Here is a 20,237-nt window from a genome sequence, read left to right on the forward strand (position 1 = left end):
TAATTCGTCATACACCTGACTATAATCCTGCAAAATTCCTGACTTTTTGTAAGTGTACCTATAAGAAATAAGGCTGTTTTGAACAATTTCCAGCATAATGTGGCTGTAACAAACCTGGCTTAGCCAGTGGGACGCATATGCAGCTTTCAAGAGGTTTAATGTAAATGTCTAACACAAAAACAACACAACTCATACAAAGACCAAAGATAACAATAAAACTAACACAAAAGAAGCAAGAACCACAAAAGTCATAGAGACAAACCAAATACTCACAAATTACACTATACAGCTTAACAACATTCAACTCACAAGTTACAATAACCCACAACCACAGAGACCAAACACAGGACTTAAATACTAAACAAGGGACACAACAAGACACACCTGAAAGTGATAACGAGGGGCAGAGAACACGGCAGGGGTGTGAAAACAGAGACAACTAGGAAATGTCAAAATAAAAGACACTCAAAACACACAGAGAACAAAACAAAAGACAAGACTGACAGGGGGGAGGCAGGACCACATGACAGTGGCCTCCCAGAAAACTCTGGGGATTGGAGTACATGAGAGATTCAATTCAGCAGAGGAATCACAGCAAAGGAGAGTGAGTGTGTTCTCAGGCCCAGATCGCCCCATCCTGCTATAACCCAGCTGTTACATCCAGCCAGGATCCAGGAGCCAGGATCCAGGCCGTCTCCATGCCATGCAAATGTGTTTGAAGGACAAGCTGGTTTCTGAGCTGCAATGAGAAGTCTAAAGAACAGAGAAGCACTTTGAGTTTCCAGGCAGACTCAGAGCAGATCGATATGGGTGAACATGTGTTCTCCATTGCTCCATTCCAGCATACTGTCTTCAGAAGGGGAAGAGATTCTCCTGTCAGGATTCTTTATGATTATGCATAAAATGTTCTTTGGGGTGACCTTAATGACAGTATTGTGCTGTCTGAATGAAACACATTTCTTAAAAAAATTATTTATTTATTTTTGGATCATTTCTGTGACAGTAATCAAAAAAGAAAAAGAAAATTGCAATTTTAAATATAAATGGACATACAACTAGACTGAAAAATCTTTAAAAATACATGTAATTAAACTTATGAACAGAATGTTAGCTTCATTTCAGCAGCATGTCACAAGATGTAGGGAAGAACAATTTACTGCATATCTGATGCTCAATAGTGAGTCCAGCTTTCTCACTGCTAGTATTATTCCCCAAGGTTGCTTCAAGTCCTCTATTAAAACAATACACCAAATGCAGCCAGGCAGTCGTGTTTATACACATTACTGTCTTTAGGCAGTGAGGAATGAGCTTGCAGTCCTCTGGTCACTTATGATGACCTCTCTGGCCTTCTGAACACGTTTGGAGGATGGTCATCATACTAAAACTAAAATAGCTGTTTGGGTGAATCAGGCAAGTTGCAACCAATTAGTTCTCCCTGCACTCAACTGACAAATGTCAGCTCCACCCACCATAAACAACTCCACCCACTATAAACAGCTCTACCCACCCTAAACAGCTCCCTCAACATAAATAGCTCCACCCACCATAAACAGCTCACGTCAGCCACATGAGACAGCAGAAGCTTGCTGAGTGTCCCGTGGACTGATTTCACACTGCTGTCTTTGTAAAGTCATGGCTTCAGGGTACATCACATTGTGAGATGATCAGAGCTAACATTGTCCTCTGCTTCTGAGCCGTTTTAGGTCAGACTCCATTATTTTGCCAGGTTCTGAGTGCACAGTTTTGGACTTTGTTAATTCATCTTTAGATACAGGCAATGTACCTGATAGTTTTAAATAGTTGTAGTCTTTAAAAAAAAACGTAAGATCAATTTGGTTTTGATTAAACCTTTAAGTTTAATTCAGTTTAGTTAAGTGTAAAGGGCTTGATATGCTGCATATACAGTATAAAGGCTTCTGAATATTTCACTGAGAATAATATATAAACTAAAGAATTTATCTAATAACACAAACACAAGCAATGTATCAAGAACAAAAAAACTCTAAAATGTTTCATTATAAGGACATGTGACAATGTAAAATATTAAAATAATAAATAGTTTTATGCCTTGTAAATTTGTTTTTTACATTTTTTAATGACTTTATCTAATGTCTTTAACTGTTAAACAGCACTGTGGATCCAGTGAAGTTGTAGAATTGTGTTATATGAATAAATTATATGAGTTGTTCAGCTTCACATTGTACTTTTAAGACTGATATACTAACAAAACCTGCTTAGTAACAGCTTTTCCTGAAATATCAGTCATAATATAAATTGCTATATGCTCTACAATGGAACAGCAGTGACCATACTATGAACATTAAACATTATTAATGTAATTCAAAACATCATAAGAAATACATAGTGCCTTATAATAGTATTTGTATACTTATAAACAAACTCATAAACATAAAATATATGTTTATATATGACATACATAAACATGACAAATTAGTGTCACTGTAACTTACACTGAACTTGCATTTCTGCTTGTATATACTTGTTTGTTTATGCCTTTTGATGTGCTACACATTCATAACTCGTCAATCATTACAGAGTACCATTCACGTCTTGTAACATAACTCATACGTTTAGAATGCATTATGTATACAGGATTCAGTGTTGGAGTTACTGAAACATCTCAACACTGTTCCAGCCTTCAGTCTGTTCAGGAACTCAAAGGTGTGTGTGCAGAATCTACCTTATTAGCTTTGCTAATATCAACATGTGTCAGAAAGAATTTACGAGCTTGTATGCAAATGCATCTCAAATTGGAAGGTGATAACCTCCTCGATTTTCCACCCGAGTTATTTTCACGCAGGTGCAAATTATTCAACAGATTATGCAACAGATTAAACATTCTGATAAATGTACCCTGATATACTGACTGCCAAGGTTTTGTGCCAGTGAGTCCAATGCTCAAAAGCTCAGTAACACTGTTCCCATTATTTAGCCATTTCTCTGAGCGTGTGTCTGTGTTGATGGTAAGTGGGTAATGAGATGTACTACACTGTGTCTTTGTTTTTGCAACCCTGCAGGATCTCAGGCAGTCAGGCAGGATTTTCCACTCACTCCGCCCCATCTGCAGTTAAAGCATCTCTCCATGACTTCTATCCGCCCCTGCCTGTTGAAAGATCAGGAACTGTGGGGCCTCAATCGATCTCCTTTATTGCCGAGTATGTGTCTATGAGTTTAGTACTGCTGCTTATTGCCTAGTGCCTTCTGAGGCAGTTTTTGGCACCCTGCCAGTACTGCACAGCCTGAACTGGAGAAGTTGAATTCAAATGGCTATAGGCACTTTTCATAGTAGTTAGATAAGACGACAAAACAAAGAAGACAGAGAAAACAAAGAAGGCGGAGATAAAAAATAAAGAATGAAGATGGAGGTAAAGAATGAAGGTGGGGTTAATGATTGAAAGTGGGTTTAAATAATGAATGCGGGGTTAATGAATGGAGGCGGGTTTAATGAATGAAGGTGGGTTTAAAGAATGAGGGTGGGGTTAACAAATGGAGGCGGGTTTAATGAATGAAGGTGGGTTTAAAGAATGAAGGTGTGTTTAAAGAATGAGGGTGGGGTTGACGAATGGAGGTGGGTTTAATGAATGAAGGTTGGTTTAAAGAATGGAGGCGGGGTTAATGAATTAAGGCGGAGTTAACAAATAGAGGCGGGGTTAATGAATGAAGGCAAGAGGAAGAGCTGGATATTTTGGCACTGCTTGCTCGTGTTTCTTCGCTCAGTCTGACACATTGATCTGTGTGGCTGGTGCAGAGCAGTGAAGTCGTGCTCTTATTGATCCCCTTCCAAACTGTCTGTCCCCTGAAGAGGCGTGCTGTTATCTCTTTCATCCCGGTCTTAACATTTGTGCCTCGTTATGCTATTGTGTTCCACCAATGCTTATGCTCCTGACTGCCACAGAACTACTGTCTGGACAAATTAGTGATATTTAAGGCCCTTCTTGCTGCTGGTGATTGAACTTTAGTGTGTTCACACTTGATTCAATAAAATCTGGACCCTGTGTACACTACATTTATGATCTGTATCTGGTTTTTTAGGCAGAGGCTGTTCTATATGACTTCAGCAATCAGACTGCCAGGTTATATTTCTGCTTTGTAGTGCATGTGATGATACCTATGTCAGGTTGGATCTCTGCAGTCAGGTGTGATGAACATAGAGGATTGTGGGGGAGAAAATCAATGGAAAAACATCAAAAAGAGACGTGGCAAATGAATGACATCATAAAGAGACATGCTACAGGAATTACATCATAGAGAGACATGCTAAATGAATGACATCATAAAGAGACATGCTAAAGGAATGACATTATAAAGAGATATGGTAAATGAATTACATCATAAAGAGACATGACAAATGACATGTCCCATGACATTTTCAGATTCACATCATATTTAGATTATTATGTAGATTAGTACCCACCTAATCTACATTGCCCCAACCAGTATCCAGGCAATCCTCCACGTCACACATCAGTCACCGTCCTCTTCCACTCCCTTGGTTTAAACTGAACTATTTATAGTGTGGAACATTGTGTTTGTATTCAATTACCTTTGGGTCGTGCTGCAGCAATTTTATTAATTACATTTTTGATTGATTATTAAAAAATTGATTATGCTCAGATTTCCATTGTTACATTAAAAAATGTGAAAACTTTTTTTGAATTCTATTCCCTTAGTCACAATTCACAAAGCTTGAATGCTTACTTTTCTCAAAATGTGTGTTTTCTTGGTTGCCTTCCACAAAGCCATAAAGAATTCTAACTCTCAAATTAGTTGCTCGCTTTTCATTTTGGTCACTAACGTTGCTATGGTGAGAGCCAGATGCCAAGGTAGACGCAGCATGCAGCACTGGAGGCACGGTTAGCGCAGATAAACAACAAAACAAGCAACACGCAATGCCACATAGTCAAGACAACAGTAGACAAACAACAAAGGCAAGACACACACTTAAGTGCACAGAGGACACTTAGGTAGGTAGATAGGTCACAGAAGTACATATATGGACATGGACAAACAAATTCACACACAGACATGCCTGATGGGAGGAGTCACACTGCAAATTTCCATTTACATAATTCATAATTTAGTTTTGTTTAGTTCATTTAGTTTATTTCAGTTGAATTTAGTTTGATATGCTGCATAAGAAATATCCAAATAATGTATAAAGGAAAAACACTCTAAAATGCTACATCATAAATACACGTGTGACTGGATGTTAAAGCTGTGTGTGTTTATTGTGGAGCAACCTTGGGTTCCTCAAAAGACCATATATAAATATAACTTAATTCATTTATATGGAATACCATAGAATTCAGAAAAGTATAATGTGCTGAATGTAAAAATTGATCAAGAGATAAGTGCCTATATAACTGTATAAAAAAAGGTATATGTTCTGAATTGGAAGCCAGTGAAATGGTACAATCTGGCTGATTGTATCAGGCTGGCAGTGAAGTTCTGTTTATGCCTTGTGTTTCTATGCCAGCTAATCTCAGTCTGAACAGGGATGCTTTGTTGTGACATTAGATGTTGTGTGTGTGTGGTATTTTTCAAGGGAGCAGCTGAGTTTGTGCTTTTGCCACAGTGGTGTGTGCCTGCCTTCTCTCAGACAGCCATTGATCTGCATTTGGCTGTTGTGGTTTTGTAATTACACAGCAAACACAGGGCACCCAATGGGCTGACTGCGCTGTGATGCCCTATGGGCCTTTCTGCTTAATGCTGTTTCGAATCAGCACAACATTTAACTGCTTAGGAGCCAAGTCACACATAGTAATAATTTACAGATTAAACTGCATAACGATAGGGCTAATTTATCACCCACCTCCACCATGAGCTTCAGCCTCTCTCATCTGTTCAACGCTCCACAAACAGAAAGACACACAAGGGTTTGGGTTTACAGTGAAAACAGTGGACAGACGTTTCAGAAGGGAAAAGGCACATTTACCCTGTATAGCCATTCAGCTGGAAATGCCAGAGATGTGGTGGAGGAAGGCACAAGGGATGAGTGAGAAAAAAGACACAACAGTTAAGGTCACTTAACACAAAGGTGGAGCAGTCTTTAACAGTCTTTTTCAGTCTTCATCTGTCTTTATCAGCCTTTAACATTCTTTATCAGACTTAATCAGTCTTTATTAGTCTTTAACAGTCTTTATCAGACTTCATCAGTCTTTATCAGTCTTTAATAGTCTTTATCAGACTTCATCAGTCTTTATGAGTCTTTAACGGGCTTTTTCAGTGAGTGAATAAAGCAGTGGTTGTAGGTGGTGGTAATATTTTTAGACTCAAACTGCCATCTCCTTCAGTCCCATTCACATGTTACTGTCAAACGAATTTCCATAGCCAATTGCTTGATTTTGGATATGAATTTTTTAGGCAGTTGTCAGTGATACTGTTACCTAAAACCTGATGGACCTGGTTCTCTACAGCTTGAAAATCTCCAGTTAAAAAATCCAAAAAATTACAACAACACTAATACCAATACTAATATCAAAACTAATACTGGTCTAAAGGTGTGGGTAAATCTCTAGTCCTTAATAGTATTCATTCTGTCAGTTAGTGTGGAGTACGGTCATGTTGACAACATGATTGAATTTATTGGGTGTCCATTAAGTGCCATGATGTCAGGCTGTTCCAAAGCTCCTGTTTCAGCACTGACTTTTAAGAGAATTATTATTCCTACAATTAATAATTAAAAACGTGAGCATGGGTGTTACCAACCATCACTACATTAATATAACATGAGTGTGAACAGAAACCTCTGCCTAAGGTTTTAAACCTGAGGAAAAGGACACTATTCCATCTAGTTGCTACTAAAACATGCCTTTTTTTGTACTGTACAGAGTACATATATCTGTACACTGGATAAGACATGCCAAAATTAGTCTCTGAATAGCAACACTTCCACATCTGCAACTGCCACAAAGGAAGGCAAAATGACAAGAAAAACTGCCATTGTGCTCAGATGAAGAATGCTAGCTGAGATGTGTGATTTGTCAGTGAGGACACTAACCTGTCAGTGAAGACACTAACCTGTCAGGAGTAAAAGCTTCTTTCAGCTTCACTGCCTGTTCTAGGGAAAGAAAGCGAGCTGTATGAACATGCACATAAACACCAGCTGACACATATAGACCACCTGACACATATACACAGCTGACGCATATACACCACATACAACACATACATTTTGCAAGATGCAGGTGCTGCCAGCAGTAAAGACTGTTTTCTTGTTGAACACTGACGTGGTGTTGATCTGCTCCCACTGAAGCTCTAACAAAACCGTGGTGCAATTCAATTATGCTGTAAATGATGACTGATCTATTTAATGGCATCTAAATGGTCAACACAGCCATTTAGCCATCTTGAGAAACTGGAACATTTGTAAATCAATACAGTGTTGAGAGGCTCTTTCAATCAATATGCCTCAGTAATGATGAAAGGCCATCACCATTTAGGGCTATTGTAAACATTATGAACACTGAACCATTACAAACACTATGAATACTGAAGCATTGTAAACACTGAACACTGCAGCATTGTAAACACAATGAACACTGAACACTATGAACTATGAACTACAACCACTTGAAAGAACTCCTGAATATGACAAAATTGGACACAGTGAAACAAGAAAAGTAATTTGACAGGCAGGGTTTCTTCGATTTCTCTACAGATGCAGATTATGCTAATTATTTTGCATTTATTTGGATATTGTTGAGGTAGAGTAATGCGAGGGGGTGAGGCAGGATGCTGATACAAATGCATTATAATGACTTTATTATAATGATATTATAATATTATAATGACTGGACCAAATAGCACATAGCACAAAGACAGACCCTAACCCTAACCCTAACTCTAACCTGAGCCCAAATCCTAACACACACACAATTAAGTACACGAACATAAACGAGACATTGGTGCAACACAGTGTGTAAGACAAGTGTCTAGTGCTACGAATAAACACAAATTAACACACACACACAACTAAGATGCACACACATAAGTAAACATAACCTTCCATATATTCCCATGTAACTAACCTTCCATAAAGACCATATTTCCATTTAAATGAACTTCAAGTTGAACCTGTCATACCATGTGTCCAGCTGCAGGGCTCAGCTCTGTTATGTTGACATTCTCCTTTAAGGTAGTACATGTCTGCATCGTCTTTCACTTCTGTGCATGACATCCATCAAACCTGCCAGACACAGATACACAAAGAAAATACATCAGTTAGACAATTTGACTAAAACAGTTGACATGGTTTTAACAGTTTGAACAAACTATGAAAGGGTTTACGAGAGCTGAATGAACACCTCCCTTGTTTCTAATAATGCGTTTGTTTATAGTTTTATCTTTATTAAAGTGGAACATAGTGTGTGAGCATTGTTAATGCTTTTAGTGTCCATGCTCCCTGGACGTGGAGATCAATTCTAGCATATGTGTTTCGGGTGCTATTAGTCAGCACCTTTTAGTGCTGTATAACTCACCTCTTAGTGTTGTATAACTCACCTCTTAGAGCTGGATAACTCACCCCTTAGTACTGGATAACTCACCTCTTAGTACTGTATAACTCACCTCTTAGTACTGGATAACTCACCTCTTAGTGCTGTATAACTCACCTCTTAGTACTGGATAACTCACCTCTTAGTGCTGTATAACTCACCTCTTAGAGCTGGGTAACTCACCCCTTTGTACTGGATAACTCACCTCTTAGTACTGTATAACTCACCTCTTAGTACTGGATAACTCACCTCTTAGTGCTGGATAACTCACCACTTAGTGCTGTATAACTCACCTCTTAGAGCTGGATAACTCACCCCTTAGTACTGGATTACTCACCTCTTAGTACTGTATAACTCACCTCTTAGTACTGGATAACTCACCTCTTAGTGTTGTATAACTCACCTCTTAGTGCTGGATAACTCACCTCTTAGTGCTGGATAACTCACCTCTTAGTGCTGTATAACTCACCTCTTAGAGCTGGATAACTCACCTCTTAGTGTTGTATAACTCACCTCTTAATGCTGGATAACTCACCTCTTAGTGCTGGATAACTCACCACTTAGTGCTGTATAACTCACCTCTTAGAGCTGAATAACTCACCCCTTAGTACTGGATAACTCACCTCTTAGTACTGTATAACTCACCTCTTAGTGTTATATAACTCACCTCTTAGTGCTGGATAACTCACCTCTTAGTGCTGGATAACTCACCTCTTAGAGCTGGATAACTCACCTCTTAGTGTTGTATAACTCACCTCTTAGTGCTGGATAACTCACCTCTTAGTGCTGGATAACTCACCTCTTAGTGTTGTATAACTCACCTCTTAGTGCTGGATAACTCACCTCTTAGTGCTGTATAACTCACCTCTTAGAGCTGGATAACTCACACCTTTGTACTGGATAACTCACCTCTTAGTACTTACTTTATAACTCACCTCTTAGTACTGGATAACTCACCTCTTAGTGTTGTATAACTCACCTCTTAGTGCTGTATAACTCACCTCTTAGAGCTGGATAACTCACCCCTTTGTACTGGATAACTCACCTCTTAGTACTGGATAACTCACCTCTTAATGTTGTATAATTCACCTCTTAGTACTGGATAACTCACCTCTTACAGCTGGATAACTCACCTCTTAGTCCTGGATAACTCACATCTTAGTGCTGTATAACTCACCTCTTAGTTTTGGATAACTCACCTCTTAGTGCTGGATAACTCACTGCTGTCAAGATCATTTTATCCGGTACACAGCCTGCACCCAAGTGAAGCCACTTTACTGTGTGCCTGTCCCCCTGTTGCAATAATGCAAACATTGGATTTGGTTTAGATTGGCAGTGGCTGATGGAAGTAAGGTGGTATTGGAGGTCTGGGACTTTTCCTCTGACAGCCACTAGTTAGGGAGTGGAGAATGCTCTGCCCCCACTCACCATTGGCTAAATCAGCATGTGTGACAAAACAATAAAGTAAGTCCCACTACGGGAACATAGCCCCAGCAGCAGCAGAGATCCAGCTCATAGAGATCCAGCTCACAGAGGTCCAGGCTACCAGTAAAAGGAAAAAAAGTGAAATATTTGTCAATTGTGATTTTTTTTTCACTCTGCATTTACCATCTGTGCAATTAGAACACACACACTAGTGATTACTAGGGGGCTGTGGTGCACACATGCCCAGAGCGGTAGGCAGCCCTAGCCCGGCACCCAGGGAGCAGTTGGGGTTAGGTGCCTTGCTCAAGGGCAACTCAGTCATGGCCTCAGGATTAGGAATCGAACCCACAACCCTCCGGTCACAAGACCAGTTCCCTACCACAGGACCATGATAAACATCAGGGAGCAGTTTTGCAACAGCCAATATCAGGCCTGAAAAGGTGATGAAATGTCACTTATCAAATGTGTCTTTAGGAAACAGAAAGAGGACATTACAACTATTCAAACTCTCTTTAAACTACTACAACTATGATGTTTCATTGTCTAAAATGTAATTTCCATTGCCTTCAGAACAATCTTACAAAATATCATAAAATGGCATTGAAGCTTTTTACCATAATGGATTGTTCACTTCCATAGCTGTTTCTCCTAAGGCACTTCCCAAGTCTACCGCTAGTACCAGAGCTCACTGGTACAACAGCTGATACCACAGCTCACATAGCTAACCTAGCTAATGCTAGGTTTTGAAGCTTCATGTGTAGGTCCTGAAGCTCCATGTGTAGGTACTGAAGCTCATGTGCAGCTCCTGACAGCTACATGTGTATCTCCTGAAGCTCCATGTGTAGCTCCTCAAGCTCCATGTGTTGGTTCTGAAGCTCCTTATGCAGCTTCTGAAGCTCCATGTGTAGGTCCTGAAGCTCACGTGTAGCACCTCAAGCTCCATTTGCAGGTCCTGAAGCTCATGTGTAGGTCCTGAAGCTCCATGTGCAGGTCCTGAAGCTCCATGTGCAGGTCCTGAAGCTCCATGTGTAGGTCCTGAAGCTCCATGTGTAGGTCCTGAAGCTCATGTGCAGGTCCTGAAGCTCCATGTGTAGGTCCTGAAGCTCCATGTGCAGGTCCTGAAGCTCCATGTGTAGGTCCTGAAGCTCCATGTGCAGGTTCTGAAGCTCCATTGTAGCCGCTGAAGCTCATGTATCAGGTCAGGCAGAGCAACATGCTGATAACACCAAAGGCCACATCCAGTCATCGTCATAGAAACAGTATACGTGTGCTGCTCCCGGTAAGTGTGTGTGCCAGAGGCTGAGAATGTGAATGTACAGCAGTATGTAATAGAGATGTGCAATGAACAGTAATTATCCCAGATGCACTGAGTCTGCTGATAATGCAGGTTTTATAAATGGACTTTGGCATTGTCATTGTGGGCTGCTTCCTGCGTGCATCGTCACAACACTACAGGCCTTTTAGGCATTCATATGTTTCCCAGTTTATCAGTGACAGACTGAACTAGCAAACTGGACTGAGCATGTGACATGAGGCTAAACAAAACACATTCCATCAAAAGCAATTTACATTTAAAACGTTCCCAGAAAGCTGTAAGACACTGAAGATGAATTAATCTGAAACCTCTTCCAGGATGTATAATGCAGAAGCACTTTGGATTTTTCAAGGACATATTAATCATTCCAGTGAAATACCAGCAGCGAGTTTCCACTCCCAGTAGAGCTGTTAATGATGCACCACAGGCAGCTACTGGCAGGCGTGTGCAGAGGTGGGACAGCAGGGGGCGCTGCTGAACTGCTGCCCTTTCTCCTTCATGTCACCCCCTGCTTTTTATTCCCCTTCCAGAGCAAGAAACTTGAATCTGTCATTTTGCTCTGTAACATGGGAGAGATCTCTCCTACTTTTGGTATGAGAACTAAAACATCTTCTTGTCCTCTGCCTTCTGGACACACTTCTTCTCATATTCCAGTAAACATCTGAGTTTACACACTGGGTCCACTGTTTGAATATTAACCTGACAGATGTTAGTTTTCCATTACTGAAAGGGAAGCTCATGGTTGAACCTCATTTCCTTTTATGACCAAATAAACTACACATATAATACAAAGATAATACACAGACAATAGTCAGACAATATACAGACAATACACAGACAATAGTCAGACTATATACAGACAATACACATACAACACACATACAATAAACAGACAATATACAGACAATAGTCAGACTATATACAGACAATACACATACAATAAACAGACAATATACAGACAAAACACGGACAATACACAGAAAATATATAGCAGGAACAGATGGAGTTACACAAAACATCAAGCCAATCATATTACTACTATCTAAAAAAACAGGTTTTTGAGATTGTGATCGTATGATCAATTGCACACATTCCAGTACTGCAGATCTGCACAGGTCAGGCAGCACTTTGGAAAAACAGAAATTAAAGTTGTAGTTCAAGTTTCATGTATTGCATTTGTTTCATATTTGTTCTGCACAGCAAAACATGCAACACAATAACAAAAACGTATTTTGAATCAACGCCATAAATGTTGTACTAACTAATCTTACAGTGATTATTTTGAATGAACACCTTAAAATGTTGTACTAGCACTTAAACATTTAACACTTATTAACACCTTAAGTGCCCATTTTGTCCAATCACTTTGGACCTCGGTTATGAGGTAGTTGCATCTGCTCCAGATGAAACCACCTCTGAACCTCTCACATCGTATCCCCCATTTTAGAGTTACAGTTCAGTGTCAGTGTTAGAGGCTGAAAGGAGTTTGTTCATCTTTGATTGGTGATTGCACTGTGTAAGCAATCATTTGCAAATTATATTCATATATCATCATATATCATATATTGATATATCACATCATATTTTCACTTATCATGTCATATATTCATATATTCAACTATCATACTTGAGCAGCTGTGTGTGTGTGTGTGTGTGTGTGTGTGTGTGTGTGTGTGTGTGTGTGTGTGTGTGTGTGTGTGTGTGTGTGTGTGTGTGTGTGTCAACAGTAGCATTGTGTGTGTGTAAATGCGTGTGTAAACAGTAGCAGTATGTGTATAAATATTTTGTAGACAGAATCTGAAACCCTGAAAACCTCAACCCCTCGTCTCCAAACCTGAAAGCAGGACACCCCTCTCACACTCTATCACCCTCTCTCACACTCTATCACCCCCTTTCACACTCTATCACTCCTCTCACACACTATCACCCATACTTGTCCCACACTTACCCCCATTCCCTTATCCTCATTATCCCCTCTCACCCCACTCATCCCCACTAATACCTCTCCCCCTCTCCCCCTCTCCCCCTCTCATCCCTCTCACACCTCTCCTTCCCCTCTCCCTCTTTGGAGTCTGAGTATCGCCAGTGCAGACCATGACACTAACCCTACATGACACTAACCTTAACCCTAGATGACTCCACATCTCTGCTGTCTACTGCACTGTGTCTGAAGGTCTCTTTCATATGCCAGGACCAAATGGTTCTGCAAAAACCATTCTTTCCACCTTCCAAATCTCAGCATGTTACGCCAGATGTGTATTACATACACCTTGTTTCATATGCAGAAGTTAATTATTATCATCACGCCTCAAATTCTTTTGTGTAGATAAAATAACAGGAACAACAACCACACACACACAAACACACATCATACAAATGCACACACACACACACACACACACACACACACACACACACACACACTGCAGGGCTTCCGTGAGAGAGCAGCCACAGTATAGTATGAATCATACGGCACAGGCTCTCAGAGCTCAGGGAAAAGCTCACTGAAAATCTGTCCCCCTGCACCCTGGAGCAGTGTGGAGCTGACAGGACCAGCAAGCTACATCAGAGTTGATCAGGCGTTCCCACGGAAACAAACGCCAGGACAGGTGTTCCAGCTGGGATGCTGCAAATTCACACATGTGTGCAGGAACTGTGGGGCTGTGCTGAAATACAGCCAAGGTCACAGCCACAGTCTGAACACACAAAGGACAAATCTGGATTCAAATGATTTAGTACACAGAAAAACAGAACAGTGAACTCAGATATGGTTTGTCAAATAGTTTTATTATTCACATGGCCATTGTAAAGATAAGAACTAACACTATATATAACTCTATGATTCTAACACTATATATGATTCTGATTCTAACACTATATATGCCTCTATGATTCTAATTATATATTCAAAGAACTTTTTCTGCTTTCCAAATATTTGTATAGTTCAAAGAAAAGTGGAAGTGCAGAGGAAATTTTTTAACTGTGTGTAAAGACTAAAATGATCAAGTGTGATCTTGATACAACAGAACCAGTTTTGGAGGAGTTTTATCAAACTGTGGTCAGAGAACCAGAAACAGATATAAGAGAAATAATCACAGCACTCTTTACTTCACTGGTAAACGTTTTTTGTTGCAACCTCTGGAGCTGGGAGATAAAAACAGATTTCTCATTCAACTGTGTTTTCCTTAAGTTATTAATGTTTCTCTTCAGAAAAAATGGCAGATTTGTGCTCAACATTTAGTTGGCTTCACTAGACAAAAAACTGCTATTTGGGAATTATTTAGTACTATTTTTAGCATATTCATGTATTATATGTTAGCTTGGACCAAATAATTACATTTTCTTTGACCAAAGTGATTGGTCTATGATTTAAGAAATGTACTAATGATATACGCTTGGAGAGTAGAGGTACATCTCAGATTTAATGGGGTAGATTCAAATTTAACAAGGTTATTTTTATCACAAGCAATTTACAACAAGTTTGTGCTTCCTGTGTGAATTCTGGTCATGTTTGGAATGTCAGGGGTGAAGGGGCAGTGGTGATACTGGAGGATTATTATTCTGCCCAAGATTATTTGTGCTATTTGCTTGTTACTGCCCTGTTGTGCTGAATCTTTTTGTACAAAGGAAAACAATTGTATCTCCACTTATTTTAGATCATCAGCTGCAATTTTATTTCTTCTCAGCCATTCTGTTGCCCCAGTCTCTACCTCTCCATGGCCATGGAGGAGGGGTTTGCCCTCTGCTGCCTTTTGGCAAGTTTTAATTAAGACTGCCTGTGTACAGCAGCACTGTAATTATAAACCAGCCCAGCCTCCGGCTCCAGGAGCTGTTCGGGGGAATAAACACATAAACAGCTTCCACTGACACAGAGGTTTAATCAACCCTTCTTCACCTCACCCACCACTCTAACGTTAGGCCCTCATTAGGGCTCTCACTCTCATCACTGTTTTCCTCCACGCCCACACTAACATTTGACTTGCATAGGTACAGACGTTTGGTTCTGTTTGATGCGCTGAGGTGTTAATACTTGCTGTGGAATTAAAGAGTCCTGGGAGGGGTGGAGGGGGTGGGGGGGGGGGGATCCAGGACGTTTGGGTGGACTCACCCTGTCTCAGACTCTGATTCTGCTGCTGATGTCTGAGGGGCAGTGATTTTCTAGAACCCATGGACAATCATTCGGAAAACATTAATGTTTCAGTTGGTGCTTTGAATGAACTTATTTTACCAAGACCTTTGTAATTTGAGAGGAATCAGCAAAAATGGCCTAAATAAATTACAACTTATGTAACCTTTTAAATAAACACAGCATTCTTTTTTATGTATGCAGTATCTAGATACCCTATATTTTTAGATATATTGTATGTGCTGTTTGTCCCCTCCTAGTGATTTGTAACCCTGCCCCTTTTTATTAGTCTCATGTGTTCCTTGTTTAGTTTCTTGTTACTCTTGTATTTCAGCCCAGTGTTTCCATTGGTTCTTTGCAGATCTTTGTTTTCCCTACAGCCCAGTTGTTGTGTGTTTGTATGTTTAACTCAAGTGTATTCTGTTTGTTAGTGCTTGTCATGTGTTGGGTGTTAATTATACGTCTTCGTCTGCCTCCCTCACGGACGTGACCCTGGTTTGTTTATACCACCCTGATTTTGGATTTCCGCTGAATAAATCTCACTCTTCTCAGCGTTTGCGTCCGCCTCCCATTCACTCCATGATGCCACTGACATTACATAATAGCACTGGAGATTTCTGAAGCTGTTGTTAACCAGCGGTTGGTGTGAGAGGGAGTGATTTAACAGCAGGAGATAACAGCAGCTCAGGCCTGACGCCTGTCAGCCTGATGACTGTCAGCCTGATGCCTGATGTCAGTCTTTATACCCTGTGCTGGTGCAGGCTGTGCCTAACAGAGGTCATGCCCAGAGGTCAGACCCAGAGGTCACGCCCAGTGCTTCTCAGACCCAGGGGTGTGAAGAAGTGTCAAGAGAAGGACTAGCAAACGCTGAAAATCTTCTACTCAGAAGGAGTTTACCTGTCTTATTCTTTAAATTAGACATTTTGTTATGTTTTTTTAACATCCCCCTTATATTGTTACTTCATCTGTTAAATATTCAACATGAACATTTAGTAGGCTAAGTTTTTTTAACCCTGACCTAAACCTAATCAAAAACCCTAACCCTAAACCCACAGCCCTGATTGATCTAATACAGATAGATAGTGCTGTTATTCTGTCTTATGTTGATTATCTATAGCAGCATAACACGACTACCCGCTCACACATCTGGACCCCACTTGCTTCCATACAAAGTCAGAGTGAGAGAGAGAGTTTGTGTGTGTGTGTGTGTGTGTGTGTGTGTGTGTGTGTGTGTGTGTGTGTGTGTGTGTGTGTGTGTGTGTGTGTGTGTAAGAGACAGAGAGTATATGTGTGTAGGCAAAGGATGAACTCGTCCATCCATATAATAAAGCGTTATTGAGGGTGAAATGGGATTTTTAATTGGCTGGAGTCAGAGATGCATGGACCAATCCAGCACTGCCCTTCTACAATGACATTGTGTCCCCTTCAAAGTATTACTGATTCAACACTTTTCACCTGCAGTATGTCTCTCCCTCATTCACACCTGCAGTATGTCCCTCCCTATTCACACCTGCAGTATGTCTCTCCCTCATTCACACCTGAAGTATGTCCCTCCCTCATCCACACCTCATATACAGTAAATAGATGTGTATACAGTACATATACAGTGTATAAACATATATAGTGTATACAGTATGAATACAATGAATATAATATATTCAGGTTGGTATATCCTGCATCTTATATTATGACTGAGTTCCCATTTTTCTCTTTGTGTATGTGTGTGTGTGTATGTGTAAGAGAGAGAGAGAGAGAGAGAGAGAGAGAGAGAGAGAGAGAGAGAGAGAGAGAGAGAGAGAGAGTTGTGTGTGTGTATTAGTCATATACTGCCAGAACGACATGTGTGAATGATTGGTGTGTGTGTGTGTGTGTGTGTGTGTGTGTGTGTGTGTGTGTGTGTGTGTGTGTGTGTGTGTGTGTGAGAGAGAGAGAGAGAGAGAGAGAGAGAGAGAGAGAGAGAAAGAGAGAGAGAGAGCGAGATTGGTGTGCATGTGTGTGTGAGAGAGAGACATTGTTGTGCATGTGTGTGCGTGTGAGAGAGAGAGATTGTTGTGCATGTGTTTGTGTGTGAGAGAGAGAGATTGTTGTGCATGTGTGTGTGTGAGAGAGTGAGAGATCGGTGTGCATGTTTGCAAGTGTGTGTGTCATGTGCTTCTAGAACTACATGACTCCTTTTACAATGTTATTGCTTTAAAATTTCTACTAATCAAGATAAAACAATCTCAAGACAAATATAGTAAAACAATATGAGACTGTAAAGCCTAAAATGATACATCTGTGTTTTAATATTTAACGTTTATTTTACAGACTATGATTATCCACTGTAGAGGTGGTGCAGTGTAAATATATATATATATATATATATATATATATATATATATATATATATATATATATATATATATATATATATATATATATATATATATATATATATGTATATATATATATATATATATATATATATATATATATATATATATATATATATATGGGGGCTGTTCCTTTGTTGTAGGACCCCAGTCATTGATTTCTGTTAGTGTAGATGTTGGATCAGGTAGAAATTACTCAGGTTTCTAAGTGGATTATCCCTGTCAACACAAATGCACATACAATGGAAACCTCATCAAGGTGCTGCCCGGTTCTCTAACGAAGCCCAAATGCTCATGTTGGTAGTGGACTTTGAAGCACTCGTCTCTGATTAATTCAAAAACATCTCTGAGCTTATCACTTCACTCATCTCTGCGGGATCAAATACTTGCAGAAATATGAAAAATGAAAAGTGTAACATCTTAGCTGAGCACTCTGGGCTTCGGAGATCTACACAGATGAACCTTCTGATCGATCGAGATAATAGCTCTCTGCTCCCTTCTGATTGATTGGTTTAATTATTCATGCAGCCATAGCTCATAACATGAAAAAGATCGGCTATCATCGACCTGCTTCACCACTTGGCTGCTGACTGCAGCAGAAATATTATTATAGTCTGTGCCCTGGTTATACTGTATACTTAGTGTAGTGCACTGGGAACAAAGCTAACTATGAGCATGTATACATGAATATCAGAGTTGTTTAATACATGTGAGAGGTTTATTTCAGGATCAATGTACATGGCTAGCCATTAATAATAATTAATAATATCAATACATTAATAAAACATTAATATTAATAACAATTTAAACATTTAAGATAAAATATAGATAAGATAAATCTTTATTGTCATTGCCACTTTTTCAAGAACAACAAAATTGCAGATAATTTAATTATTTAATAATTTCCATTAACCATTTAAACCAACATTGCACCACCATCATTTAAAAATATATTATTACACATTTATATTTAAGCATAACAGATCAAGGTCCAGTTATCAAAGGTAGTAAAGATGTAATAAATTATAATAAAAATGTTAGAATGTTAAAGAGACTTACAGCTGAGTAGTCTGTAGTCAGAAACGTGATCACTTTTCTTCTACCCATCATATTAATCATTTTCTTCACAGTTCCTTATTGTTTTGTGCCCTTTTCTGCAGGGACACCTGGACCCTCGTCTCTACAGGGACACCTGGGTTAAGGTCAGGATTAGGGTTAGGGTCAGGGTCAGGGTTGGATCAGAGTCAGGGTCACTGCAGGCAGTAAGATATGTATGTATGGTATTCAATGTATGGTCAGAATGCACTCACTTTTCTATCTTCCCTTATTAATTTCCTATTTTATGTTGGACAAAGTAAAGAAAAAATTACTAATGTTTTTGCTTGTAGAAGTAATAATCAAATGCTAAATATTCAGCTAAATAACCAGGAAAACATCTGGATTTGCTTTATTTCATGCAGAACTTTCATGCTTTTTCTATTGTACTGATTTAGTACTGGATTATTACTGGATTATAACTGGATTATTATTGGATTATTCTTCTCTTGCATGGAGTGCATGAGTAACTTTACCTTCTATTCATTCTTTGCATTCCTGCTGCAAACATTGTAATGAAATTCAGTGATTATCTAGAGATTAACTCCCGATCCCCACTCCCTCCTGATCCATCACTGCCGGCAGACATTCTGAATATTCAGGGTTATGAGGCAAAACTTGTTGAGTTCTGAATATCCAGGGTTGTGGGGCAGACTGGACACATGTGAGGCAGATTAGACTCCTGCATGTTGGTTGGAGGGTGGCAGCTCTAGTCATATGGGGCAACAACTGTTACATATTTGTTTAGAAATACATCACTGTCTAATCTAAAGAAATAGTAACCCTAACCCTGATCCTAAATCTGTACCTGTATAATACTTTCTAGCACATTGTTGCTTGCAGGTAATAAATTTACAAACATACGTGACTATGAACATTTTAATGACACGGCAGGACTGCTGCATTGACCCCAGTCAAATAACATTCAGTCAGCAGTGGCAGATGTGCACCTCCAATCACAGCTCCTCAAACCACAGCGCCTCCAATCACAGCACCTCAAACCACAGCGCCTCCAATCACAGCACCTCAAACCACAGCGCCTCCAATCACAGCACCTCCAATCACAGCGCCTCCAATCACAGCACCTCCAATCACAGCTATAATGACATGGTACCGAGTGTCTGCTGAGTGGCACTGTGTGGCAAGCAGGTGGTAAATGTTTAATATGTGTGGAGCCAGAAGAAATGTTTTTGCCCTCACTATGACGTGTGCAGCTACACTGATTACTGTGTGCTGGAATTTCACTGTGTGTGTCTTTTTGTACTCCTTCATCTATTTGCTGAATATGTGATCACTCTGTTTGTGAACACTCACTGGTTGTGAAACGTGTCTGCTCCATCAATACTTCCAAGGCATTGCATTTCTTCCTCCCCGGAGGACTCGGAGTT

General features: G+C 39.8%; 1 long non-coding RNA gene across 9 annotated transcripts; it reads right to left on the reverse strand.

The window, feature by feature from the left end:
• Positions 1 to 140: 140 nt before the first annotated feature.
• Positions 141 to 11,311, reverse strand: LOC143523118 (uncharacterized). Of its 9 annotated transcripts, none has more exons than XR_013133222.1 (6): positions 10,556 to 11,311; positions 9,945 to 10,058; positions 9,716 to 9,809; positions 8,107 to 8,209; positions 4,436 to 7,076; positions 141 to 4,147 (listed from the first exon to the last, which is right to left on the reverse strand). It is a non-coding gene; the product is annotated as an uncharacterized LOC143523118 (long non-coding RNA). The 9 variants fall into 9 exon arrangements; XR_013133218.1 differs by having other exon boundaries at positions 4,436 to 7,081; XR_013133220.1 differs by having other exon boundaries at positions 4,436 to 7,081; positions 8,766 to 9,809.
• Positions 11,312 to 20,237: the final 8,926 nt, after the last annotated feature.

This window comes from Brachyhypopomus gauderio, chromosome 9 (assembly GCF_052324685.1).
Source record: "Brachyhypopomus gauderio isolate BG-103 chromosome 9, BGAUD_0.2, whole genome shotgun sequence".
NCBI classification, from domain to species: Eukaryota; Metazoa; Chordata; class Actinopteri; order Gymnotiformes; family Hypopomidae; genus Brachyhypopomus; species Brachyhypopomus gauderio.